Source organism: Dendropsophus ebraccatus, chromosome 15 (genome assembly GCF_027789765.1).
Source record: "Dendropsophus ebraccatus isolate aDenEbr1 chromosome 15, aDenEbr1.pat, whole genome shotgun sequence".
Lineage (NCBI taxonomy): Eukaryota > Metazoa > Chordata > Amphibia > Anura > Hylidae > Dendropsophus > Dendropsophus ebraccatus.
The window spans coordinates 57,325,468-57,353,278 of record NC_091468.1 but is presented as its reverse complement, the minus strand read 5'-3'; the positions used below and the strand labels follow the sequence as shown (position 1 = coordinate 57,353,278).

General features: G+C 46.2%; 2 long non-coding RNA genes across 2 annotated transcripts in view; one reads left to right on the top strand and one right to left on the bottom strand.

The window, feature by feature from the left end:
• LOC138774412 (uncharacterized) overlaps nucleotides 1-458 on the bottom strand; it is a 72,401-nt gene extending 71,943 nt beyond the window's left edge. The window contains exon 1 of the long non-coding RNA XR_011360308.1: nucleotides 303-458. This is a non-coding gene — a long non-coding RNA (uncharacterized lncRNA). The remainder of the gene's footprint in view (nucleotides 1-302) is intronic.
• The window catches only part of LOC138774413 (uncharacterized), a 70,246-nt gene extending 42,971 nt beyond the window's left edge, over nucleotides 1-27,275 (top strand). The window contains exons 2-4 of the long non-coding RNA XR_011360309.1: nucleotides 25,847-25,952; nucleotides 26,327-26,448; nucleotides 26,929-27,275. This is a non-coding gene — a long non-coding RNA (uncharacterized lncRNA). The remainder of the gene's footprint in view (nucleotides 1-25,846; nucleotides 25,953-26,326; nucleotides 26,449-26,928) is intronic.
• The last annotated feature ends 536 nt before the right edge of the window (nucleotides 27,276-27,811 follow it).

The window sequence follows — 27,811 nt, the reverse complement described above, 5'->3', positions numbered from 1 at the left end:
CTAGTCGGGGGTCTTCATATTGTTATTACCTCGTTATCTCTGGTTAGGGGGTCACCATATTATCACCCACTAATCCCTGTTAGGGATTCCCCCTATTGGTTACCACCTCCTGATCTCTGGTCCGGGGTCCTAATATTGTTATCACCCCCTAATCTCCAGTCAGGGGTCCCCCATATTGTTATCACCGCCTACTCTACAGTCAGGGGTCTCCATATTGTTATAACCTACTGATCTCCGGTTAAGAGTTCCCATACTGTTGTTACCTCCTGAGCTCTAGTAAGGGGTCCCTATAATGTTATCACCTTCTTGCGTCCAGTCAGGGGTCTCCGTATTGTCATCACCGCCTGCTGTCAGGTTGGGGGTCGCCATCTCAGCTCTGGATTGCGTAGGATAAGTTCTACTGATCCCACACTTGTCACTTTCTCCTGGGGCTGATTTGTTACATTGCGTCAGAGCGGAGCTGAGCCCCGGATACAATGTATTGTATGTACAGTGTCATGGGAGGGATAAGCCCCCAGTACGTGACAATGGGGTCAGCTGCTGGTACGGTCACCCCCATCCTCCACCCACAGTGATGTAACTCCACACAGTTATTACAGGACAAGCCTGAGCAGGAGGATGGGGCGGGGCCAGCAGGGGGGTGTGTGCTGAGTGACAGGGTTCCCCACCAATCCCTGACACTTGATATCATCACATACTAAGGGGGAGTGCGGTGGGGAGATCACATGGAGAAGAAAACCACGAGACGGCGACTGCGAGAACGATCCTAAGTGATGAGACCCCTGCCAGCCCCCAAACCGCCACCCACCACTATCCAGAACACAGGGCACTTAGGGGTTAAATCGTTAAATCACACTGAATGGTGGAAGAGTGAACCCTTTACTGGTCACAGACTGACACATGGATATAAGAGAAAGAAAAGAGTAACAATGACATGTAATCACATGACCACAGCGGAGAAACGTGCCAATATCACACAGCAGTGATGACTACACATTGCACAGTACCACTTCTCCTGTCCTGTATACTGGGTGTAATCCTCAGTATCTGCTCTTATTCTGTATATATGGACACTGCACAGTACCACTTCTCCTGTCCTGTATGCTGGGTGTAATCCTCAGTATCTGCTCTTATTCTGTATATATACAGTGCACAGTACCACTTCTCCTGTCCTGTATGCTGGGTGTAATCCTCAGTATCTGCTCTTATTCTGTATATATGGACAGTGCACAGTACCACTTCTCCTGTCCTGTATGCTGGGTGTAATCCTCAGTATCTGCTCTTATTCTGTATATATATACTGCACAGTACCACTTCTCCTGCCCTGTATGCTGGGTGTAATCCTCAGTATCTGCTCTTATTCTGTATATATGGACACTGCACAGTACCACTTCTCCTGTCCTGTATGCTGGGTGTAATCCTCAGTATTTCCTCTTATTCTGTATATATACAGTGCACAGTACCACTTCTCCTGTCCTGTATACTGGGTGTAATCCTCAGTATCTGCTCTTATTCTGTATATATATATACACTGCACAGTACCACTTCTCCTGTCCTGTATACTGGGTGTAATCCTCAGTATCTGCTCTTAGTCTGGGTTCACACTACGTATATTTCAGTCAGTATTGTGGTCCTCATATTGCAACCCAAACCAGGAGTGGATTAAAAACACAGAAAGGATCTGTTCACACAATGTTGAAATTGAGTGGATGGCCGCCATATAACAGTAAATAACGGCCATTATTTCAATATAACAGCCGTTGTTTTAAAATAACAGCAAATATTTGCCATTAAATGGCGGCCATCCACTCAATTTCAACATTGTGTGAACAGAACCTTTCTGTGTTTTTAATCCACTCCTGGTTTGGGTTGCAATATGAGGACCACAATACTGACTGAAATATGCGTAGTGTGAACCCAGACTAAGAGCAGCTACAGAGGATTATATCCAGCATACAGGACAGGAGAAGTGGTACTGTGCAGTGTCCTTATATACAGAATAAGAGCAGATACTGAGGATTACACCCAGTATACAGGACAGGAGAAGTGGTACTGTGCAGTGTCCATATATACAGAATAAGAGCAGATACTGAGGATTACACCCAGCATACAGGACAGGAGAAGTGGTACTGTGCAGTGTCCATATATACAGAATAAGAGGAGATACTGAGGATTACACCCAGTATACAGGACAGGAGAAGTGGTACTGTGCAGTGTATATATATACAGAATAAGAGCAGATACTGAGGATTACACCCAGCATACAGGACAGGAGAAGTGGTACTGTGCACTGTCCATATATACAGAATAAGAGCAGATACTGAGGATTACACCCAGCATACAGGACAGGAGAAGTGGTACTGTGCAGTGTCCATATATACAGAATATATAGGCTGGGTTCATACTACGTATATTTCAGTCAGTATTGTGGTCCTCAAAACCAGGAGTGGATTAAAAACACAGAAAGGATCTGTTCACACAATGGTGAAATTGAGTGGATGGCTGCCATTTAATGGCAAATATTTACTGTTATTTTAAAACAACGGCTGTTATATTGAAATAATGGCCGTTATTTACTGTTATATGGCGGCCATCCACTCAATTTCACCATTGTGTGAACAGATCCTTTCTGTGTTCTTAATCCACTCCTGGTTTTGAGGACTACAATACTGACTGAAATATATGTAGTGTGAACCCAGCTATATTCTGTATATATACACTGCACAGTACCACTTCTCACTTCTTAGTATCTGCTCTTATTCTGTATATATATACAGTGCACAGTACCACTTCTCCTGTCCTGTATGCTGGGTGTAATCCTCTGTATCTGCTCTTATTCTGTATATATGGACAGTGCACAGTACCACTTATCTTATTCTGTATATATATATATATATATATACACTGCACAGTACCACTTCTCCTGTCCTGTATGCTGAGTGTAATCCTCAGTATCTGCTCTTATTCTGTATATATATATATACACTGCACAGTACCACTTATCTTATTCTGTATATATACAGTGCACAGTACCACTTCTCCTGTCCTGTATGCTGAGTGTAATCCTCAGTATCTGCTCTTATTCTGTATATATATATATACACTGCACAGTACCACTTCTCCTGTCCTGTATGCTGAGTGTAATCCTCAGTATCTGCTCTTATTCTGTATATATGGACAGTGCACAGAAACTCTTCCTGCTCTGTGATATAGGCAGTGTAGTAGACAGTGATGGATGGCGGTTTCGGTGACCTTGTCCTCTCTACTATATAAAGCATTGGGGTGATACGCTCGCTCCCCTCTGCGCTGCAGTTGTGACGCAGGTTTCCATGCACTGACACCTTGGAGTCACCTAGAGATGTCAGTGATGCACTGGAGCACATAGTGTGTACAGGCACCAGACCCCCAGGGAGTCCCTCCAGGGGGCGCCCTCAGCATAGACATGAATGAGTGACGGGTAGAGGTATAATCTCCAGGACCCCGGCCTATCAGCAGAATTATAAGGCTGCAGAGCTGTAGTATCAGACACAGCCATCTGTATGGGCTACAATCCCAGATCTGCAGTAAGGACTGACACAGGCAGAGCCGTATACAGAGATCACATGACCTGTCAACCATTCAGGGTCCATGTATCTGAAGTCCCCGATGGGCTGTGTGATGGTGGCATCGCTGGGTGTAGGAGCCTGTGAGGAAGAAATAAGTCAGGATTAGTCAGGGGCTGATACTTATAGAATAGAAGAGTATATATAAAGTAACGTAAAGTCATGAGATACAATGTAACATAATAAACCTTACTTTAAAAAATATCAAATTATGAATAAAGCCATCAAATATACAACATGATGTAATGTGAATGTAACTTAATATAAAATGATATAACATAATGTAACACTGTAATATAATATATAGTGAATACACACAAATCAATGTAACTGCTGCCCTCTGCAGGCGCTCAGCGGTAGTGCAGTCGGTGAGCAGAATCCTTTATCACTGCAGGTGGCTATAAGAAGGCTATAAGAAGGGTGTTGGAGTGGGAGATGGGGGATTGTTCGGCATGTCTTATATTATTTGGGGATTTACAGTATTTTATATATGAAGCTTCATCGTTCTTCTGTAACTTTCTTTCTTAACCTTATGATTTCTGGCACCGCTACCCCTTCAGTCACATCATAAACCTGCAGGGGACAATATGTATAGTGGCAGTGGGGTTGGTAACTTGATACTGGTGGATAATGATGATGATAATAATACTGATGATGATGATGATGATAATACTGATGATGATGAGAATGATGATGAGAATACTGATGAGGAGGAAGATAATAATGACGATGATGTGGAGAAGAAGAATATTGATGAGGATGATGATGATAAAGGAAAAGGATTAGAATGATGATGATGATGACGATGAGGTGGAGGAGGAGAATAATGATGATGATGATAAAGGTTGAGGATTTGAATGATGAGGATGATGATGATGATAGGTTGAGGTTAAGGATGATGATAATAATACTGGTGATGATGATGATGACAATGAGAATGGTGATGATAATACTGATGAGGAGGAGGATGATAAAGATGAGGAGGATGATGACAATGGTGTGGAGGAGAATAATGATGATGATGATGATAATAATAATAAAGGTTGAGGATTAGAATGATGATGATGATGATAAAGGTTGAGGATTAGAATGATGATGAGGGCGATGATGAAGGTTGATTATGATGAAGGATGATGATGAGACACCATCAGAGGAAGCCAGTCCTCGGAGACGCTGATAATCACCTTATGGGTGCGTTCACACGTAAAGGATCTGCAGCAGCTTTGAATCTGCAGCTTTAAATCTGCTGCAGATCCTGTACGTGTGAACGCACCCTTATTATTTCTCTTATCTGATATGCTAATGAATTATGGTGTCGTCAGCAGACCCCAGAGAACCTGTGACATCTACCGTACTATCCTGTCTGACAGGACTGACATTTGTGCACCAGGAGCTCTCGTGAGAAATCCAGAGCATGCTGGGAATTATAGTCCCCCATTGCCTTGTCTTATCGTTATTCTGCAGAACAGGGGTGAGTGATGCTGGGAGAGGCCTGAGCATAGTTGTAGGGTTAATATTAGCAGAGGGGAAGCAGTCTGCTCTGGGGCTGTGAACCTGAGGGGGGGGGGCACAGGACTGAAGGGCCACACTGAGGGGCCAGGTGCATCCTGGGAGGTGGAGGATCCAACTGTATCCTATACAGCACCCACGTGTGGTCTCCCTGATGGACTGGGTATGTGTCCTCCACTCTTTAAAACCATTCACACTGTTCAGCATTTTGTAACTTGTGCCATAATCTTACAGTCCTAAAGCGGGTCTGCACGGTGGGTAAAAGAGAGGTGAAGAGCGCAGCTGCCATCTAATGGTGAATGGCGGTAGTGGAGCTCACACTCTGACCTTTCCTGACCATCACTTCATCACCATCCCCGACATTGCTCTTCGCAGTTTAGGGCCCCTGGTCTCCAGTCTCTGAGCCACCATGTAGGCTTGGACCCTCTTAGGATTATTGTGAGGCATCAATCATGGAGTCTGAGGTCTCAACGCCCTCATATAGAGCAGCAGAGGGTTCTGGGCCTATATTTTTCCTATACTCTTCCAGTAGCTAATATCTTATTCTGTATCATAAAAAATCCACATTTTTTTTTCTGTAATGTGCATCAGATTCTAAGGCAAAATCTTCACAAATACCTCGCCATGTTAACACAGCCTAAAGTGCCGGCCTTCAGCTCCACCGTATCCAAGCTTCCTATAAATTCTTATGTTAATTGGGTCTTTGTATTTTAAAAGAGGCTGAGAATGAACAGAATGGCCTCACAGATGGGGGATTTCTGATGAAATAGTTCCTCGTTGTTTCCTCATGGTGTAGCTATTGTCTCTGGTATCAGCCGGTATCAATGCCCTCCCCCTATCTCTGCCCTATTACATTCCCGCAGTTGCATCAGATGTCTCATTGTTCGTCACTTCCAGCCGCCCGCTTGCATCAGCCACAGATTTCACCGTCAGCTTTATCATCTTATTCACATTAACCTCCTCACATTGTGGGATTATTTCTGGAGATTCCAATGGGTAAGGAGTCCGCAGAGTCGCATATAATAAGGTGGAGGAAATTCTCGCTCTTCAAACAGCAGCTAGAGTCAGTTCTTTACTAAAATATCAGGGACTGATGTCAGGACTGTCTGCTCTGTATGTAGGAGAACCCCACTTAAAGAAGACCTGACCAATCAGCCCAAGGACATACCGCATCCATACATAGCAGACTGGACCAATCAACCCATGGACATACTCCTTCCATAACAAACAGACCTGACCAATCAATCCCTGGACATAAACAGTCCATATATAACAGACAATAAATTTACCCATGGACATACTGCTTCAATACAGAACAAACCTGACCAATCAACCAAAGAAAATACCCCACAGGCCAAACAAATCAACCCATGGACATACCCTGTCCATACAGAACAGACCTGACCAATCAACCCATGGCCATACCCTGACCATACCAAACAGGAGGGTGGCAAAACACCTCCCCACTACCAGCTAAACCATGTGCACACTGCGACCATAACTAACCAGTCAACGCACACATCCCATTCATACCGGGCAGACATAAATAATCCATCCACCTTTACATCCCATCCATACAGAGCAGGCACATACACATCCCAGCTATACAGAGCAGACATGACTAATCCCTCCGCATCCTATCTATGCAGAGCAGACATGTCTAACCAACCCACGTGGATGGATTGATCATATCTGCTCTGTATAGATGGGATGTGTATGTGGATGGATTAGTCATGTCTGCTCTGTATGGATGGGATGTGTATGTGGATGGAGTAGTTATGTCTGCTCTGAATAGATGGGGTGTGGATAGATTGATTATATCTGCTTTGTATGGATATGATGTGTACATGGATGGATTAGTCACGTCGGCTCTGTATGGATGGGACCAGTATACAGATGGATAAGTTATGTCTGCTCTATATGGATGGGATGTGTACATGGATGGATTGGTTATGTCTGCTCTGTAGGATGGGATGTGTACATGGATGGATTGGTTATGTCTGCTCTGTATGGATGGGATCTATATATAGCTTTAGATATATGTTTATATGTTCCAGTTGTGCTCATCTCAAGTCCTGACACTTTCTGTATTATTAATCACCAGGGTGTATCAGAGGTCGCACCAGGAAGCTCGGCCTGATGACCTCAGTAGTTTGTCTCACCTTTTGATCAGATGCTACTTGTGGAGTAAACCTGGAAAACTGTGGCAAAAATCAATCCTAAGGATGCAGATCCTGTGACTAGAGATAGTTTGCGAAACCCTGAATTCTTGGGATACAGCCATAGGCTGTATTCAAGTTTTCATGTTCGTACATATGATTGTAATTGCGTTCGTATCTATATACTGTGAATGATCATAATTGTGTTTGTGTATATGCTGCGAATGATCGTAATTGCGCTTATATCTATATACAGTGAACGATGAGTGTTTACAAATAAGGACTTGATAACGATTAACAATGATTTTGAGGTCAGCTTAAAAAATGCGATCAATGACATACAAATGAATCTTCCTTTGTCGTTTGATCATTGCTGCATTTACACCAGAAGATTATTGCTTAAACTCGAACAATTTTTTGCCGCGGTAAAAGGCCCTTGAATCAGAGACTATCCCAAGTATTCTCAAGTCTCTAAAACCAATATTCTAAAGGTCTCCATACACTTAACACTTTAGAGCGCTCTTGCTACTGCCCCACATAGACAATGCCGTGCAAAGCGCTCCAGTGTATGGGGCGGACAGGTGGGAGATTTAACAGAGGGCCAACTGATCATTCACCAATCAGTCATTGCCACCTTTAGTACTGTTAAAGGGGAACTAATCGACAGACCTGCTCTCAAGCTATTCTCCCTTGTAAACAAATTATTGTATCTTCTAAAGCAATGTTTCTCAACTCCAGTCCTCAAGACCCACCAACAGGTCATGTTTTGAGGATTTCACAGGTGATATAATTATAGTCAGTGCCCCAGTAACTGTAACAGCTGTTCGTTGTATGGGATATCCGCAAAACATGACGTACTGTACTGGTGGGTCTTATGGACTGGAGTTGAGAAACACTGTTCTAAAGACTGTTACTGTGTGCTGTATCAGCACCTTAATCCCTTAAAGTGTACCTGTTGTTATAAAAAACTGTTGACATGTCATAGACATGTCGAAAAGTTTTGATCCGTCCGGGTCAGACCGATTGGGAGATAGAGCTGGGAGAATTTTAAAAAAGTCAGACTTCTAATGGGCTCCTATGGAGCGCAACTCTTTTTTTTTTTTTTTTTTACGCACTGCAGCTGTGGTCCTCTTACCGCTCTATCTCCCGATCGGTACGGGTCTGAACACTCAGACCCAGAAACTGACAACTGCATTTAAATGCCATTAAAAAGCCTCCATTGGTGATCCAGTATGTGTGGGGGGGGGGGGGGGCGAGGTTTGGGGTGAATCGCCTTCCTGCGGTACGCTCCCTATGTCTTTTTATGATAATCCTGCCATGAAGAAGTTTTTGAGAACTTAATAGTGTGGACAGAGATGTAACGGCAAATCGTGAAGATACTGGAGTATTTTTACTGGTGGATAATGTGTCATGGTTAACCCTGCACCTACTGAGGAGATGTTACCCAACTGATGATGTAGTCATGATCCACAATGACGTTACTAACATTCTGTGGGTGATAAATACTGCAGGTCCTTCACCCATGATCTGATGTCACCCATCCCTTGTATAAAAGCAAATATAGACTTCCTCCCCGATTACCTGGTCACTTCCTCCCACTTGTAATAGTGTTTTCTCTGATATGACTCACAGGGCATGTGGAGGCCGTGACTCACGTGGGTGCGTGCCGCCATACCTTAGTCTCTCCCCATCTGTATACTTATAGATTTTCTGCTACCAGTCACTTCATTGTACAGACGCATGAATAAGGAATGAGGGCCATAGGACATCCACTAAAACCACCATCAGACATTGGGGCCCTCCTGCAGACTCTATATTATATGCTGTTATGACTACAGGGTTGGACTTGATGGACACATGTGGGTTCAAGGTCATGACTTCCCCATTGTTGTGGGAGATTACTTCCTTTTCACTATGCTGGGTGACCACCACTAATGGCCAACAAGGGGCAGACCAATATACAGAGTGATATCACAGCAGTAGATGATGATACTTCCTGTGACTCCAGTACACATCTTGTGAGTTCATCGCTTCCCTCCCAGGGCTTGGCTTATTACATAACAGAAACACGAGCCTGGTGTGTACACAAGCCACAGCCCAGGAAGGCAAATATTAGGATCCCTAATATCCTAAAGGAGAAAAGGCTGAGGTGATACCAGGACACGCAGCCAAGAGAGAGAAGAGGAAATGCCAGAAATATGCTGTATACAGTAACAGTGCTGCGGCTGATCCTTATATCCTGGTCAAGAACTCCCCAGGAAACCCTCACCTGTAGTTTTACCTACAGAGGCCTTCACATGTAGCATCACCTAGAGAGACCTTCACCTACAGCATCACCTATAGAGACCTTCACTTGTGGCTTCTCCAAGAGAGACCTTTACCTTTACTGAGAGAGATATTTACATGTAGGGACTTTCACCTGTAACCTCACCTAGAGCATGGGTCAGGTCATTGTCACCAGGGCTGGACTGGGACTAAAAAGCAGTCCTGGCACACAAACCCCACCAGCCCACAAACAAATCTCCCCCCCCCCCAACCATTGCATCAATGCCACACAGAACAATTTCTTTGTTTTACTTTGTCTCTTTCCACATCATTTCCTCTCAAATGAAAAGGAGAGAATCGTCACAGAAGAAAAATAAAAGTGGAACATAAAAACAAGTGTTTGCACCACTGTACAAACTCTGATATACAGTGGTGCCTTGGATTATGAGCAAAATTTGTTCCGTACTGATATGCAGACAATTGGTTCCACACCCCCAAAATATTTTTTTTTTAAATTCTGAATAACATGTAAAACTAATGAAACAAACATTTAGAAACAGTTGAATAAGTGATATTATAAGTTACTGTACAGTATAGCAATCAGTATGTGGAGTATAATGTATAGTAAGTGCATAAGAATGAAAAAACAGCAGCAGTTTGTAGGTAGAGTATGGAACTGCAGATCCCCATAATGCAGGAGCGTAGTACAACAGGCTAGAATAGAGAAGCAGGGCTGCTGTCAGAGGTCTGTGTGGTCACATGACAGCAATGAGGAGGGGGGGGGTTCCGCCTGGACCAATCAGGAAGTAAGACACACAGAGCTGTGCAGGAAGACAGTGACAGAAACTTTTCTATACAGCAGTGTGTAGAGCTGAGTGTGAGTGCAGGCACATTATAGCAGGAATGGAGAGGATGGGAAACACAAGGGCTGACAGAGACTGAATGGAACATGAAGGAATGAGCAGGGCAGATGTGGGCACATACATGCAGCTCTCTCTGTCCGGGGAGAGAGGGGTTACAGCTATGGAGAGATTACCTCAACAGTCCTGTCCCCTGATGTAAGCCCCAGCCTGAAGTGGATCTGCTATGATTTGGAAGGTGAGGGAGATTTCCTGGGTCAGAGTACAGGGCTGTAGACCCCGCTATGCAGACCATGCCCCTCCCCTGCCCAGTACAGGTAGCTCTTAAACCAAAGCAATGCTCTTAAAGGACCGCGTCTCTGGAATCCCCGCTCCGATCCAGTATATAACCCAAAGCGATGTACCAGATTGTACATGTGCTTTAATAATATTAATGCTGTCACATAGCATTAGTACTATTAACTAGTTCAGGGGTACTCAACAACTTTTAGTGAAGGTCCGCTTACCGGGGTCTATTGTCAGGTGAAGGTCCGAGCTGAACATCAGTAGGAAACGTGTTTTGTTACTTTGTCACAAACGTTCAACTATTTATATACAGAATTGCTGCTTATTAGCGGGAAAACTTGCATTTTTTTCTCTCTCACCAGGCCTTTGATATTAGGTACAAAGAGGGTGACTGCCCTGGTAGTATATAGCCCCCCTGTTGCTCCCCCAGTAGTGTATAGCCCCCCCTGTGCGCTCTCCCTCAGTAGTATATAGCCCCCTGTTGCTCCCCCAGTAGTATATAGCCCCCCTGTGCGCTCTCCCCCTGTAGTATATAGCCCCCTGTGAGCTCCCCCCAGTAGTATATAGCCTCCCCGTGCGCTCTCCCCCTGTAGAATATAGCCCCCCTGTGCGCTCTCCCCCTGTAGTATATAGCCCCCTGTGCGCTGTCCCCCAGTAGTATATAGCCCTCTGTGAGCTCCCCCCAGTAGTATATAGCCCCCCTGTGCTCTCCCCCTGTAGTATATAGCCCCCTGTGAGCTCCCCCCAGCAGTATATAGCCCCCCTGAGCTCCCCCCAAGTAGTATATAGCCCCCCTGTGCTCTCCCCCTGTAGTATATAGCCCCCTGTGAGCTCCCCCCAGCAGTATAAAGCCCCCCTGAGCTCCCCCCAAGTAGTATATAGCCCCCCTGTGATCTCCCCCCTGTAGTATATAGCCCCCTGTGAGCTCCCCCTGTAGTATATAGCCCTCCCGTGCGCTGTCCCCCTGTAGTATATAGCCCCCTGTGCTCTCCCCCCAGTAGTATATAGCCCCCTGTGAGGTCCCCCACAGTAGTATATAGCCCCCCTTGTGCTTTCCCCCTGTAGTATATAGCCCCTGTGAGGTCCCCCCTGTAGTATATAACCCCCTGTGCGCTCCCCCCAGTAGTATATAGCCCCCTCAGTAGTATATAGCCCCCTGTGAGGTCCCCCCTGTAGTATATAGTCCACCTGTGCGCTTTCCCCTTGTAGATGCCCCCCAGACAGAAAAAAAAAAATAACAAAAACAACTCACCTAGCACCTCGTTCCCCGCTGCGGCTGTCTTCGTCTCTTCCCGTCGGTCCGGCCCCCGGCTGATACGCGCTCTCTGGGGATGTCCCGGGGATTCCCCAGCAGAGCGCGCATCAGTGACCTCAGCGTCACTTCCGGGAAGGACAGGCCGGCAGCGTACACTGAGGTCTGTGGTGCGCGCTCTGCTGGGGAATCCCCGGGACATCCCCAGAGAGCGCGTATCAGCCGGGGGCCGGACCGACACTTCCCCCAGCCCCACAGGCGTACTGACATCTAAGGACAGTACGCCTATGGGGCGGGAGGCAGTGCGGTGGGGAGCGGGACGGACCGGATCCGGGGCGGTTAGGAGGTCTGACCAGGGGTCCGGACAGCTGGCCTCCGCGGTCCGGGTTCGGACCGCGGTCCGCCAGTTGAGGACCCCTGAACTAGTTCATGTGAGAGTCAAAACCGCAATAGCTGTCAACAGGGGTAGACACAGACTGCAGAAAACTGAAGCACAAATAATGGGCCTGGGTCCCCCATAACTTAATCCTACCACCATTCTCCTCCCCCCACATTGCTGATTACACTGCAGTTAAATTCAAGGACTCACAGGTGATGTCTTCTCTTATCTGAGTTGCTCACTTTTCCTATTCTCCTCCACTCCTCCAGGACGGTGTCATTTTGTGACTATGTTCTGTTCATTTGCCGAACGTATACGTATACGAGGTCCACGCTTTTGAGTCCTGAACAAAAAAGTATCCGTCGGGCAGATGGACAGAATGTAGTGACAAAATGACTTTGTCATGCACATTCACGTCAGTGGGGTTGTTGGCCACATGCCATGCTGCACATCACCATACTTTTTTTTTTATTCCCGACAAAATGTGATGTGAACTGCAAGGGATATCCGATTCAGGCAGTGTCTCTATGTGGTGAACCCCAGTGAGGAGGTACGGCCAGTCACTTGCCAGATGGTAAAGCGTGATGCCAGTTCTATGCTAGTTGATGGAGATGTAGCCGGGCCCAATAATATTATGTCGTGACGCCAGTGTCGGTTGGGCACACAGGTATGGTGGCACACCTGGTTTTATTTTAAAGAGCCGGTTACACCTTGTTCCACTGTGGACAGTGACCTACCGGGTTGTTGCGGGGTCCTTTTGGCTGTTGTCACGGTGGTCAAGAGTGCAATAGTGACCCACCCGGACTATTGGCACTGCCACCCACAGAAAGGGGAGATGACCCAAGGAATGTGTGTATACTGAGTCTCTTTATCATAAATAAAATCTGCTTTACTCTGAAGGTATTTGTAAGCAGCAGGTCATACAGCTTTGCATTGACATACGTCTTTACTCTTAATAGTTTAGGATCCAGATCTGTAGTGAGAATGTAGAAGGTAGTACAGTCGTGCTGACTGAGTTGCGTGCTGAGAGTAGAAGATCAGAGAGGAGGATGTCTCAAACCAAGGGAGGATGGGAAGATGTCCCAACCCAAGTAGTACTGAGCTCTGCCGGGATATCGGAGGTAGAAACAGAAGAATACTTGAGAAGAGAGAGAATACTTGTGCCCGTGTTTTGACTCTTTTGGTCTTCGCACCACCTATTGCCCTACCAGGGTCGGGGTACCCGCCCTAGTGGGTGACACAAGCAGAATGCTGAGGGTTCCTTGCTTACACCCGCACTGCAAGATAGAGTTCATAGGCTTCAAGCAACTTTGCTCTATCCGGAGAAATTCCTTTACTTTTCTTTGTGGATACTGTCCTGCACTGTGACTCTCCTTGTCCACAGCGTGGGTTAAGATGATCTTTAGAGGGTTTAACACTGCATAGTGTTAGTTACTCGAGAAGAGACGGTGGGTAGCGGCCAGTCTCTATAGCGTCTAGCGACAAAAGACAACTACACTTCCTCTACCCATGTGACTTCCTATCTACAGCCCCTGTAAGGTGTGCTGTGAATGGGTGAAGAGTGCATATAGGAGAAGTAAAGAGAGAAATGATAGGACAGAAGAAGAAAGTATTCTCATTGGTCTACAGATACATGTGACATATATATAAACAATAACCCTTTCAATCCTACAGCTGTGCAACAACTAACTACACATACTTACAATAGCAACATCTTGTGGCGAAAGTTTAACATTACTACATCACCACTTACACACAAAAAGTACAGACTTTTGCAAAGGGTGTAACTATTAGCAACATCCATGGTGGGACACCACATCTATACTACGTTGCCTGCGCTGGAAGATGAGAGAATGCGCGCCAGGAGAGGAGCTGCTGGGGAAAGGGTAACAGGTAAGTACCTGTTTTTTGGTTTTCCTCCAGCTGGCGGTCTACTGACACTGGAGGAGAAGGAAACTGGTGGAATTCTTCAGCCCGGCAGAGGCAAACTGATGCCATCTAGCTGTTCCTGTAGTATAAAGTGTTGCTTTGACCTGGCAATAAGTAGTTTCTCTGTCCTTACTCTGCTGGGGGTAGTAGCTGCAGACGGGACAGGGTACTGCTCTTCTGCTCCTCTAATGTCTTAGTTCTCAGAACACTTAGCCGCACATACGGACACGTCAGTTTTTCATCACACCAGTTCTGGTCTGATACATCTTGGCATATACTGCGTCCTGTCAGGAAGGGCAAAGGTCTCCAGTTACGGCGAAACTTTACATGTTTCTGGTGAAGTAAGCAGCGCTGCTACCATAATCCCATCGTCCTCCCGCTACACCTCCTGTGAGGTCAATGTGGAAGAACGGTGACTGTGCTGGTAATTACAGAGACCTGTCCCTGGTGATCAGTAGTGTATACAGGTCCTGATGATCAGTGGTGTATACAGTGCCCAGTCCCTGGTGATCAGTTGTGTGCATAGCGTCCAGTCCATAGTGATCAGTAGTGTATACAGAACTTGGTCCCTGGTGATCAGTGGTGTATACAGGTCCTGATTCCTGGTGATCAGAGGTGTATACAGCATCCAGTCCATGGTGATCAGTGGTGTATACAGTGCCCAGTCCCTGGTAATCAGTGGTGTGCATAGCGTCCAGTGCAATATGATTGGTAGTGTATACAGAACTTGGTCCCTGGTGATTAGTGGTGTATACAGGTCCTGATTCCTGGTTATTAGTGGTGAATACAGCATCCAGTCCATGGTGATCAGTGGTGTATACAGCATCCAGTCCATGGTGATCAGTGGTGTATACAGCATCCAGTCCATGGTGATGAGTGGTGTATATAGTGCCCAGTCCTCCGTAATCAGTTGTGTTCAGACCATGGCGATTACTGGCATACACAGCGTCCGATCCATGGTGATCAGTGGTGTATACAGAACTTGGTCCCTGGTGATCAGTGGTGCACACATAATCCTGTCCCTGGTGATCAGTGGTGTATACTGTAGTATCTTCATCTATTTGCACGTGTCTGTAACAGCACTCTTGCCCACAGTCATGTGACTGGTGGCTGGCAGCGCTGTCACTTCTGTCATCCTCAGAATATCTCAACAAAACCGAAACTTCCTGAGCCAACAATTCCTGGCCGAGATGCTGCAAATAATCCGTCCCCACCGCACATTCCTGACAGCAAGCCAGGACCGGACCCCAAGGGCACAGTGCCCAGGTGCCCCAGCAAGAAAACACTGCAGAAATATGTACCCCCCCCCCCCCCCCCCCCCCAGCAGCACTCCACACTGTTTACCTTCAGAGATGCACAGTTCAACTGAGCATTACACCCAGTATACAGGACAGGAGAAGTGGTACTGTGCACTGTCCTTATATACAGAATAAGAGCAGATACTGAGGATTACACCCAGAATACAGGACAGGAGAAGTGGCACTGTGCACTGTCCATATATACAGAATAAGAGCAGATACTGAGGATTACACCCAGCATACAGGACAGGAGAAGTGGTACTGTGCAGTATATATATATACTGAGGATTACACCCAGCATACAGGACAGGAGAAGTGGTACTGTGCACTGTCCATATATACAGAATAAGAGCAGATACTGAGGGTTACACCCAGCATACAGGACAGGAGAAGTGGTACTGTGCACTGTATATATATATATATATATATATATATATATATATATATATACATACAGAATAAGAGCAGATACTGAGGATTACACCCAGCATACAGGACAGGAGAAGTGGTACTGTGCAGTGTATATATACAGAATAAGGGCAGATACTGAGGATTACACCCAGTATACAGGACAGGAGAAGTGGTACTGTGCAGTGTCCTTATATACAGAATAAGAGCAGATACTGAGGATTACAACCAGCATATATAAAGTGAAAAGTTATCTACAGTGATAGTATAGGGTAGAGGGTTGGTTAGGTGTCGCTATGGCCCTTATCTCTATCCCTGCACTCAGCACTACTACTCCCATCCTCCACTGTGCAGTATAGGGGTAATGTGCAGGCCCCTGGCAGCAATATAAAGGGGTCTTTCTGCTGAGAAGCGGCTTTGTATGGTCTCTTCCTGCAGGGGCCGTGTTACAGGAGGACACAATGCCCATCTTGTTGCTCTTATCCTGTGCGGACGCCACCAGAGACACGTAGCATCAGCTGAAACTTGAATCCCCAGACCCAGATAGAGGACAGCGGGGCTTAACCCTCGCACTGCTGCTGACAACCTGCACACCCCGATAATAAAGGCTCCTAACTCCTCCAGCCTCCTCCATCTGCTATATGACCCCCCACCCACCCATCACTACTGACAGAAGGGAATACAGGGGGGATCCTGGCTACCACCTCTCTTCTCTCCTGGAGATACAATTTTTAAAAATCTGCTATTTTCTTGCAAAAACAGCACCACCCCTTTCTCCAGGTTGTGTGTGGTACTGTGGTGTCTCACTAGAGGTGTTGGTATTATATACACCCTTTGAACAAGTCTGTACTTTTTGTGGTCTTATTATGGTATGGTAGTATTAAGAATTGACCACTAGATGTCGCTGTATTATGTATTTATGTATGGAAGCTGCACAGCTGAAGGACCGCAAAGGGTTATTGTGTTTGTGTGTACCAGAATCTGTGAACCAGTAGGATTTCTGCTTTCTTCTTTCCTATCACCTTTCTCTCTATTCTTCTATTGCACTCTGTTCACCCAATCACAACGCACCCTACACGCTGTAGAGGAAGTAAGTCACGCTGGAAGGAGGAAGTGTAGTTCAGTCTTAGCCAGTGCCCCGCATGGGTAGGATGGAAGACAGCACGCTGTTACCAACTTTCTCTCAAGTACCCACACAAAGCACTATGAAGTGTTAAACCTCTTAGGAGAGGACCAGCCAAAAAATAACCTCAACCTGCGCTGTGGACAAGGAGAAGGACAAGTCACAGTGCAGGACAGTATCCACTATAGAGCCAAAAAGCTAGGAACTGATCAGGGTGGAGCAAAGTTGCAGTAAGCCTATGAACTCCATCTCGCAGCGTGGGTGCCAGCAGGGAACCCTCAGCATTCCGATCAACCCAGGTAACAAGCTCTGGGGCCTGTGTCACCCATTAGTATGGATCGGCCAAGGCTGGTGGGCATAAGATGGTGTGAACACTAAAACAAAGGCAAATACACAGGAACAGGTGTTGTTGTTGTTCTTCTTCTTCTACAAGTATTCTATTGTATCCTCCAACATCCCGGCAGAGCACATTTCTACATGGGTTGAGACTCTCACGGCATCCTCCTCTCTGCTACTCTACCTCACCACAACTCTTGGAGTGGTGTCACACTACAACATCTAGCAAGTCACACCACAGAAGTGGCGTCACGAACAGGATACAAGCCTTGTTGCAGTTTATTGTCACTACCTTGGAAAGCTGTGTATGGTGTGTATTTCACTGTTGGAACTGTGTACCTGCTACTGTCATCACGTCACAAAGGACTGAAATATCTACCACCTATTGCCCTGAAGATCCGTGCCTCAGAATAAGTCATCACAAACGTGGGGGAGCCATCGTTATTGCCTTGGGACTATCTCTTTTATTTGCTGCGTCACTATTGCCTGAAAGCCGAAGCACGGACAAACTCGGCCCCAGTCTCCTGCCTGGGCCACCGAGGTCGGGGTTTACAGCCCGCACAGCCACAACATCGGCCCTCTAAGGCCCCACCATCTCACACTGGTTGGCTATCCCCTGAATGTTGAACAAGCGAGTAAAAGAGTGTCCCCCAAAAGGATGCTGAAAAGGACTCTATGCTGTCCCTTGGGAAGTTCGGCTGAGCTGCTCTGTTGAGCCATGTTGGCGCCTACAGTTCGTGTGTCCCCCTAGCCGTGATCCCCTTCCCTACATTCCCCTTTCTTGTGAGGAAGGAGCCTCACCATTGCTGTTTTTACAAGGAACTGATGCATCACAGCACTACTCAGAGTGCATATGGACAGATGCATCCAGAACCCCAAAAGTTTTATGGTGGACGATTTCAGTATTTCCCAAACACCAAACCAGTTTTATATGTGTATATGCTCCTATAAGTATTTCTAAAGTAAAGTATTCTGATAACCCATGCTTTTTCTCAAGGTGTTACGCTGTGGACGGCTTATTTTAAGTTGGGGAGTATGTGGTGTCCCACTAGGGGGGTTGCTATTATATACACCGTTTCCAAAGTCTGTACTTTTCGTGGTCTTATTATGGTAAAAATACACTGGACACTGACCAGAGGGGGAAAGGGTACAACCGGCCTTACACACTAAAAGCAGGTGTGCCCACCCGGCACTGGCGTCACGTGACAACATAATAAGGTCCCGCTGTATCTCGGCCATCCACCACAGGAGTGGTGTCACACTACAACACCTAGCAAGTGACCTGCATCCTTCCAATATAACACCTACAGGGGGCACACCACAGTACAATTTATCTCTAATTACTTTAATAGAACTGCAAGACCACATCCAAACTGGGGGCAGGAGAGGCGCCGATTCTGGAAAAAATCATAGGTGTTTTTCTAGGTCTGGACAACTAATTTAATAAATTTAGCATGACACACTGCTTCCTGCTGGTGTGATGATGCAGGGAGGACACACTCCCCCCCCCCCCTGCTGGTGTGATGTGGGGAGGGCACACTGCCTCCTGATGGTGTGATGATGCAGGGAGGGCACACTGTCCCCTGCTGGTGTGATGATGCAGGGAAGGCACACTGCCCCCTGCTGGTGAGATAGTGTGGGAAGGGCAAACTGGCTCCTGCTGGTATGATGATATGAGGAGGGCACACTGCCCCCTACTGGTGTCATAATGTTGGGAGGACACACTGTCTCCTGCTGGTGTCATATGTGGGGAGGGCACCCCTGCTGGTCTAAAGATGTGGGGAGGGCACACAGGCTCCTGCTGGTGTGATTATGTAGGGAGGGCACACTGACTACTGCTGGTGTTATTATGATGTAGGAGCTATCACATAGGACTGTAATCACTTCTAGAAGTGATATGTGAGGGGTATGTGCTGTCTCTTATGACTTCCAGCTGCAGCACACACGTTTCCCAGGAATGTCTTCTCAAGATGGTAACACAATGCCAGCATTTATGGCGTCACAATCGACAGTGTGCAGGATCTACAGGCTGAACTGTAAAATCTGTGGGTGAATGTGTTGCACTTGCAGGACGCAATATAGGACCTGTATCCTCCATGTCTAACTGTATCTAATCCTCTCTCCTCCATGTACAACTGTATCCCATCTTGTATCCTCCATATTCAATTGTATCTTATCCCGTATCCTCCATGTCCAGCTGTATCTCATTTTGTATTGAGGCTGGAGGTGCCCAACTGTATCCCATTATCTATCCAAACTGGAGGTGCCCAGCCATTTGTCATCTTGTACCCAGACTAGAGGTGCCCAAACATATCTTATCATGTATCCAGGCTTGTGGTGCCCAGATGTTTGTCATCTTGTATCCAGAATAGAGGTGCCCAACCGTACCTGTGTGGTGGGTAATACACTCTGGTGTTGTGTTCTACTACCAGTCACACACTGAGGTGGTAGCGGTGAAGCCACTTCTATGGTGGTTGGTAGTGCACTATAGCCTAGCCAGTGATGGTACTGTCAGTACTAACTCAGCACACAGGTGTGGTGGTATACCTGCTTTGTTTGGTGGCTGGCTATACTGGTCACCTGAAATGGTTGGTGACCTGCCGGGTTGTGATGGGTCCTTTGGGTTCTTGTCACAGTGGTCCGGAGTGGGAAGATTACCCACCCGGACTGTTAGTACCGCCACCCACAAAAAGGGGAGAGTAACCCAAGAGGTGTAACCGGTAAGTGTAGATTCTGGTGCAATGACCACCGAGTCCCAGTAGAATAAATAAGATGGCTTTACTGATCTGAGTCTCTGGTAATACAGGATAACTTTGCAATAGATAACTTCTGTGATACAGACTTGAGCTCACTAAATCTGTGCTCAATAAGTGTTGAGGTAGAGTAGCAGTGCTTGTGGAGCTTAGCGCCGAGGAGAGTAGAGGAGTTTGTCGGGAGATCCCCAACCCAGGGTAGTATTGTGTGCTCTGCTGGAACTCGAGAGAAGAATACTGAAGAGAAGACAACTTAAGAGGCGAATACTTGTGCCCGTGTTTTACTAAGCCACCTTCTGCCCTGCAGTGTCGGGGGGGTACCCGTCCCACAAGGGTGACACAAGCCCCAGACTAAGTTACCTGGGTGAAGCTAAGTGTCTGAGAGTGTCGCGGTTTCACCTCTGCTGCGAGATACAGTACGTAGATCTTGGTTACAGTTGCTTTGCTCTATCCGAGTCAGTTCCTCTGTAGCTAGAATACCGCCGTGCACTGTTAAGAGAGGTTTCATGGCGTGGGCTGGGGTGATCTCTGACTTGTCCTCTTTTTCGTGCCTAACACTGCATAGTGTCTGTAGCTATAGCTTGGAAGTGAAAAGTCTCTGTGTTCTCCATACACGTGTGTCTGACTACTTCACAGCAGGAAGCCTGGCAGAGTACAGCAGGGGTGCCTGATCTGTGTGTCCTACTCCTCGGAGAATCAGAGGGAAACTGACGCTACACTTTCTCTCCCCAAGTGACTACTTCCTACAGGGTGTGTAAGAGTCCCTGTGAGTGGTGGAGGAGAGTGTACATAGAAAGGAGAATAGACATAGGTAGAAAAGAAAGAAGCATCTTGACTAGTCCACAGAATCACATAACAAAAACAGCAAACCTATAGTGACTACAGCTGTGCAATAGATACGTACAAAGTTATACATATAACACTGACATCTGGTGGTAAAACTCATATACAACCTCATCACCACCTTAAGTTTGAGTACCAGGCTTTTGCGACAGGTGCCAGATAAGGAACACCCGTGGTGGGAAACCACACCTGATCTTGCATCCAGGCTAGAGGTGCCTAGTCAAATCTCATCTTTTGTCCAGCCTAGAGGTGGCCAGCTGTATCTTAACTTGTATCCAGGCTAGAGGCCACCAGACACATCTCATTTTCTATCCGGGCTAGAGACCACCAGCCATATCTCATATTGTACCCAGGCTAGAGGCCCCCAGCCATTTCTCATCTCAGCCATATCTCGTATTTACTCATAGAGACGTCTTCTGAATCTAGATTCTTCCCTTTTTCTCCAGTAGGGGGTGGCTGCGAGGGGGTGGATGTATATTATGGCACAGATGGTAACCATGCTGTAATAATCCCACCATGGACCTGTGACCCGTACACCGCAGAGAACAGAGACAGCAGCTATAAGCGGAGAGCCCTCCATGGTCACTGCTATTATTACTGGCCCAGAATTCCATGTGGTTTGGCAGAAACTGCTGCTCGACCCACCCCCGCACACCAGGAGTCTCCACCTGAAAACTTCAGGAGCCCCAATATCGCAGCCCCATCCCAGAATCCACTGGGGCACCGCTGAATCACCTTTAACCACCAAAGGGCCCCTCTTCTAAATATATAATAGGGCCACACTACAGCATGGACACCGTCTTTTCAAAATATGAAAACATTAAAGAGACACACAGTGATGTCACAGTACAGGGATATCAAAGCAGATATCCACGGACATGGGGGCTGTGTACAAAAATACACCCAATAGTTCTGAAATATATATCTCCAGAACTACAGTGAAGACTAACAAATTTCAATGAGCAAGATGACAGCACACCATGACAAACTAATTACTGACACATAGGAGCAGTATTAATTTAATTTTCTTATATATTCTCTGTATTACAACCCTAGGCAACGGTTTAACACCTTCAGCTCCCTTCTCTACCCCTCTACCCCCACATTCTACAACCAGAAAACTGATAACAGGGAGAGTTTCACCCTAAGGCCCTATTACACTAAACTATTATTGGCCGTATTTGGCCGATATTCGTATGGTGTAATTGTTCATGTAAAAAAACATGATCAGCTGACATGCACGATGTTGGCTGATTGTGGTCTTTCAACATGTAGAAATGCAAAGATAAGTGCAGCGACTGTCGCTCCATGCAATAGGATTGGTGGCAGCAGAACGCCACTGACTTCAACAGGCCACCCAAATGGTCTAAGGAGCATCCAGGCAGCCCCTCCAACTGCTCCTTGCATATAATAGCACAGACAGCGAGCAGGAAATGAGAGGGAAGCTAGTGCTGAGCTGACAGGTCAGCGCTCGCTTTCCCTGGATTATCGTGCTGTGTAATACAACCTTAACTCACTTCTCCACCATCACTGAAGAACGGCTCTCCAAATAACTCTCCGCATAGCACTTCACCACCTGTGCACTTCAACCAATCCCGTACCACTTCATCCCCAACCTTACCTTAGCATTTGTCCCTAACGCTCTTCAATCTATCACTAACCAGTGGCATCTTACCATCTCCATATAAACACTTCCCACTTCTCCACTTTACCTCAAAACTCTTACCTTGAACTACATGTCTACCTTCAACTGTTCTCCCATTTCTCATCCAACTTGCTGTTCGTTCCCCTACAATCTGGTTTTTGCCCCTACCAGTGTACAAAAAATGCCCTCACCAAAGTGGCCAATGGCCTGCTAACTGTCAAAGCCTCACGCCAATACTCCTTCTCCTTGACCCATTTTCTGCCTTTGACACAATTGACCACTCCTCCTCCTACAAACCCTTTCATTCCTTGGTGTCACCAGGTTGGCCCTCTACTGGATCTCCTCTCACTTCTTCAACCACACTTTTAGTGTCTTCCACTCCCACACAATCTCCTCTCTTTGCCCCCAGGGCAGTTTCTAGGGCATTTTGGCAACAGGGCGAATCTTGATAAAAGCCCCCCCCCCACTTAGTTCAGCCCAGGGGAAGGAAAGGGGGCTATTATCAGGATTCGGGTTACTAGGAAGAAGCAGCGTGTGTATTACAGCATAGAACAGTGTAGCACCCCTACCAAATAGTCTTCTACTGAATACAAAAACATCATTCAGGGACTCACAGGTGACGTCTTCTTTGATCTGAGGGGTCACTTTCCTTTTCCTCTCCATCCGGCCCAATTCATCTCTTCAGAACCTGACAGACAGACATCTTATGCTCCGCACTTCCAGCAACTTCCTTCATTTTTCCTCTCCTAAAGGCTTCCAAACTGTAGTAATTCTTCTGTTTGGTGCAGTAAAGTTAGTAGGTATGTGGGTTGCCCACTGTATGTAGGATCCCCTGCTGTGCCCCTCGTATAGTAATAATGTTTCCTATTGTGCCCCCATATAGCAATAATGTCCCTGCTGTGCCCACCACATACTAATAATGTCCCCCTGCATTGTCCCCATATAGTAATATTGTCCCCATATAGTAATAATGTCCCCCATATAGATATATTGTCCCCCTGCAATGTCCCCCATAGTTATATTGTCCCCCTGCATTGTCCCCATATAGTAATATTGTCCCTATATAGTAATAATGTCCCCCTGCAATGTCCCCCATATAGATGTATTGTCCCCCTGCAATGTCTCTCATATATATTGTCCCCCTGCACTGTCCCCCATATAGATTTATTGTCCCCCTGCACTCTCCCCCATATAGGTATTTTGTCCACCTGCATTGTCCCCCATATAGGTATATTGTCCCCCTGCACTGTCCCTCATATAGATATATTGTTCCCCTGCACTGTCCACCATATAGGTATATTGCCCCCCTGCACTGTCCCCCATATAGGATATTGTCCCCCTGCACTGTCCCCCATATAGATATATTGCCCCCCTGCATTGTCCCCCATATATTTTGTCCCCCTGCAATGTCTCCCATATAGATATATTGTCTCCCTGCAATGTCCCCCATATAGATATATTGTCCCCCTGCATTGCTCAAAAGAAAAATAATAATAATTATACTCTGTCTTCATCTCTCCTGCCCTCTTCTCTCCTCTTCAGCCAGTCAGTCGCTGGAATGATCCCAGCAGCTGCAGCTACGTCATCACTGCCCCTGCTGGAGGATCCCTCAGAGATCATTTCCAGGTTACATCCGGCGACTGACCGGAGGGATAGCATGAGTGCGCAGGGGCCGGTCGGGCACTGCCGGGTGCCCCCTAGATGTCGGTGCCCCGTGCGGTGGCCCGGCCCGCCCGGTTGTAGAAACGGCCTTGTTTGCCTCTCACTGTTGGTGTCCCCCTGAGACACATCATAGAATCATAGCACATTTAAAAAAATAAAATAATAATGTCCGTTAATACCGAATTATAATTGAAGTCAATGAAATGCATCAAAGTCAATGGAATGACGGCCGCCCAGTACACAGTGTATTAAATAATGGACTTTCTTTGCACAGAAGTCAAATTAATGTTCATGACAATTATGTGGATGTTATTTGGCAAACAATGGACCTTATTTTTAATAGTTCACACCATTTTTTTTCACCGTCTTTCAATGGACCTTCAAAAAAGAACTGCACCCAAAAGGGCCTGAACTAGAATAATGTACCAACAGCCGTCATTGTAATGGTGGGTGACCTCAATCCGCAAAATGATGGATGTCAATTGGTACTCAAATGGTACTTTGGTAGAAAAAAAAGGAGGGGGAAATTGTCATGTGAACATAGTCTAACCCTGTAAAAAAGGTACAATCGAACCTACAGACAAATTTATGATAGGCAGTAGAGAAGGAAGTTTTATCAAATAAAATGGCTACCAAACTTTCTCCCTTACATCCTAAATGTCCCAATTGGTACTTTCTGCCCAGTGGGATTTGGTGCTAAATTTTTTGGATGTATGGGTTACTAATGTGAACATGGCTTTAAAGACAGAAGGGTATAGAAAATCTACAGCTGCTTCTAGTTACCACCCAACTACAACCAAGAAAGCAGTGCCCTATGGGAAATTTAAAAGATTAGGAAGAATATATTCTGAGGATGGGCCTTTTTTTAGACAAGAATTAGCACAAGAATAAAAAAAAAAAAACAACTATCCAGACATTAGCACCAGCATTAGCGCCACTTAGCTCCGCCCACAACGTTACAGTTTGCCCCGCCCCCTCGTCGGCCATTGGAACAGGCTGGCCGAAAGGTCTAGACCCCACCCCCTTTCAGTCGGCCAACCAATGGCCGTCAAGAGGGCGGGACCGATGGTGCAGTTGTGGGCGGGGCTAAGTGGCGCTAATGCCGCGAGGTCACGTCCACTTAATACAATCTGCAGTTGATAAAAGGACACTTTTTATTTGAACAAGCACCATGAAGTATGATATGAAAAAACGTATGAAAACCGCTAAATTTACCCTTTACACCTGTGTAGAGATGTCAGAATGCACAAAGGGGGTGACAGCGTCACTTTAAAGTGAATGTACCATCAGGCCTGGGCTGAAGCACTGGAGGTGGGAACCCCCCGCCCTCTATGATGCGGCTCAATTACAATCAATGAAGCCGCATCATGGAGGGGCTGGGGTTTCCTCCTACTGGGGGTAGGTCGGCCTGCCCCAGTGCTTCAGCCTGGGCCTGATGGTACATTCACTTTAAGTTTAGCCCACTTGCAGACACCATTAGATCTGCTATACATAAATACTGGTATCTGATTGAAAGAGATCCATTATTGTCATCAAAGGATGTCCTCAAACGGCTGTCGCTACAAGACGCGCCCCTGCTCCCTATGTCATCCCTTACCCGCATTAAGATGAATATGGAATAAAAGTCTTCAAGCTGAAACGGCGGTAAGTGCTGGATTTATTCTCTTGTGAATATAATTTTAGTAGCTGTATTCTTGTACATAGCCGGTAGTGTTGTAGTAGTTATATATTTTTATACATAGGGGTAGTATTATAAAAGTTATATTTTTTAAATATAGGGGGCAGTGTTGTAGTAATTAAATTTTACATATAGGGGCAGATATCTGCTTGTAACTTCTTTCTCTTAATTTCTTTGGCGGCTTATACACTTTATTACTCCTTTATAACCTCAGTGTCTTGCATGGGTCTGTACTAGTTGATCTGTCATTCAGAGTATCTCTGACTTCTTCTCACTCCTGCTCGATCAAGTAGAAAACAGCAGTAAGTCTCTCTCCCCTCTCGGTTCTCTCTCCCCCCAGCGGCATACTCACAGGACATCAGGACGCAGTGCGGCAGGACATCACGACGTGCAGCAGTGCATGGGATGTGCGTACGAACGTGGGGGAACAGTGTGCCTGTGTCAAGATCAAGAGGGGATTAGGTAAGTGGGGGGGGGGGCTGGGTTTGGTGGGTGCTTAGGGGCCTTTCTTTTGGGGGGTGCCTTATTTTCAGACGGCAGAGTGCCTTATTTTAGGCTAGTTGGTAGGATAGTGGGGTCTTATTAAAGGAGGATGTTAACAACTATGAAGAGGCGGTCTACATGGTAAGTGCCTCCTCTTTCTCCCACTCTAGCTGTGAGCACATAGAGTGAGCTTTATGACCCCTTCAAATTTGGTGTTGGTTGGTGACCATTGCCTCTGCTTGCCGTGTCTGCGGGATGGTGCGGCTCTGGCCCTGGGGGCTTGGTCCTGCAACATTGGGGTTGCTGGATAACTGGCTTGCTGGACCACTGGGCTGCCCCCTATGGGTAATTTATAAGATTAAAAAGAATTAATTCTGAGGATGAGTCTTTTTTTAGACAAGCATAGACTTGACTTAGCATCTGAGCTCAAAATTACCATAAAGTTTCTCATCTGGACAGTTCAAGCCAAAGATTTTTCCTCAAATGCCCCTCAACCTGCCGTCCAAGTCAAATTACTACTGCCTGTCCACCCTGTGAGAATAGAATCAAGTTTATACAACCTTCTTCTTGTAGTCCAGGGTTAGATAATCTTCTTAAGGACCCCCTGGCATCGCCATTCTTTCAGTAGGCCTCTAGTCAGAGACAGTGCTGATCAACTTCAACCTTGGTGACAGTGCTTCTGAACAGTTCTCCTGTGAGTACGACTGTTCTCTTCTCAAACCACAGCAGCAAACCGTGAAGATCCTTCTCATCTCAATTTAGTCTAGTTCCCTTTAAGTAGATCCGTAACCCATTGCAACCAAAATGCCTTAGGGTACAAACCCACACACCGTATACACAGCAGATACGCAACAAATACGCAGCAAATACGCAGCAGATTTGTTGGTACAGATTTGATGCTGTGTTCAGTTATTTAGACCTAATCTGCTGCGTGTTTGCTGCGTGTTTGCTGCGTATCGCAGCAGTAAATACGCTGCTTATACGGTGTGTGGGTTTATACCCTTAAAGGAGTTGTGTAATGAAGCAAAGTTGGTAAAACCAGATGTGCCTGAAACGAATAATAATAAACTAGAGTAAGACTCATGGTTCTGTTGTCTTCAGTTTGTTTTTATTTTTCATTTGTTCATTTGAACAATCCATGTGACTGAAAAGACTTTCTGTGTTTTCACATCATTATACACCAATATATAGTAAACAGAGATCCACTAGACAGGTATATACCATCTATACAGGGTGTAGGGAAAATTTGTGTTAAAGGCACAATAGCCAATATGGATTTTGGCACTAAAGCTAAACCATCAATAGACAAATGCCAAACGCCAAACCAAAATTATGCAAAAAT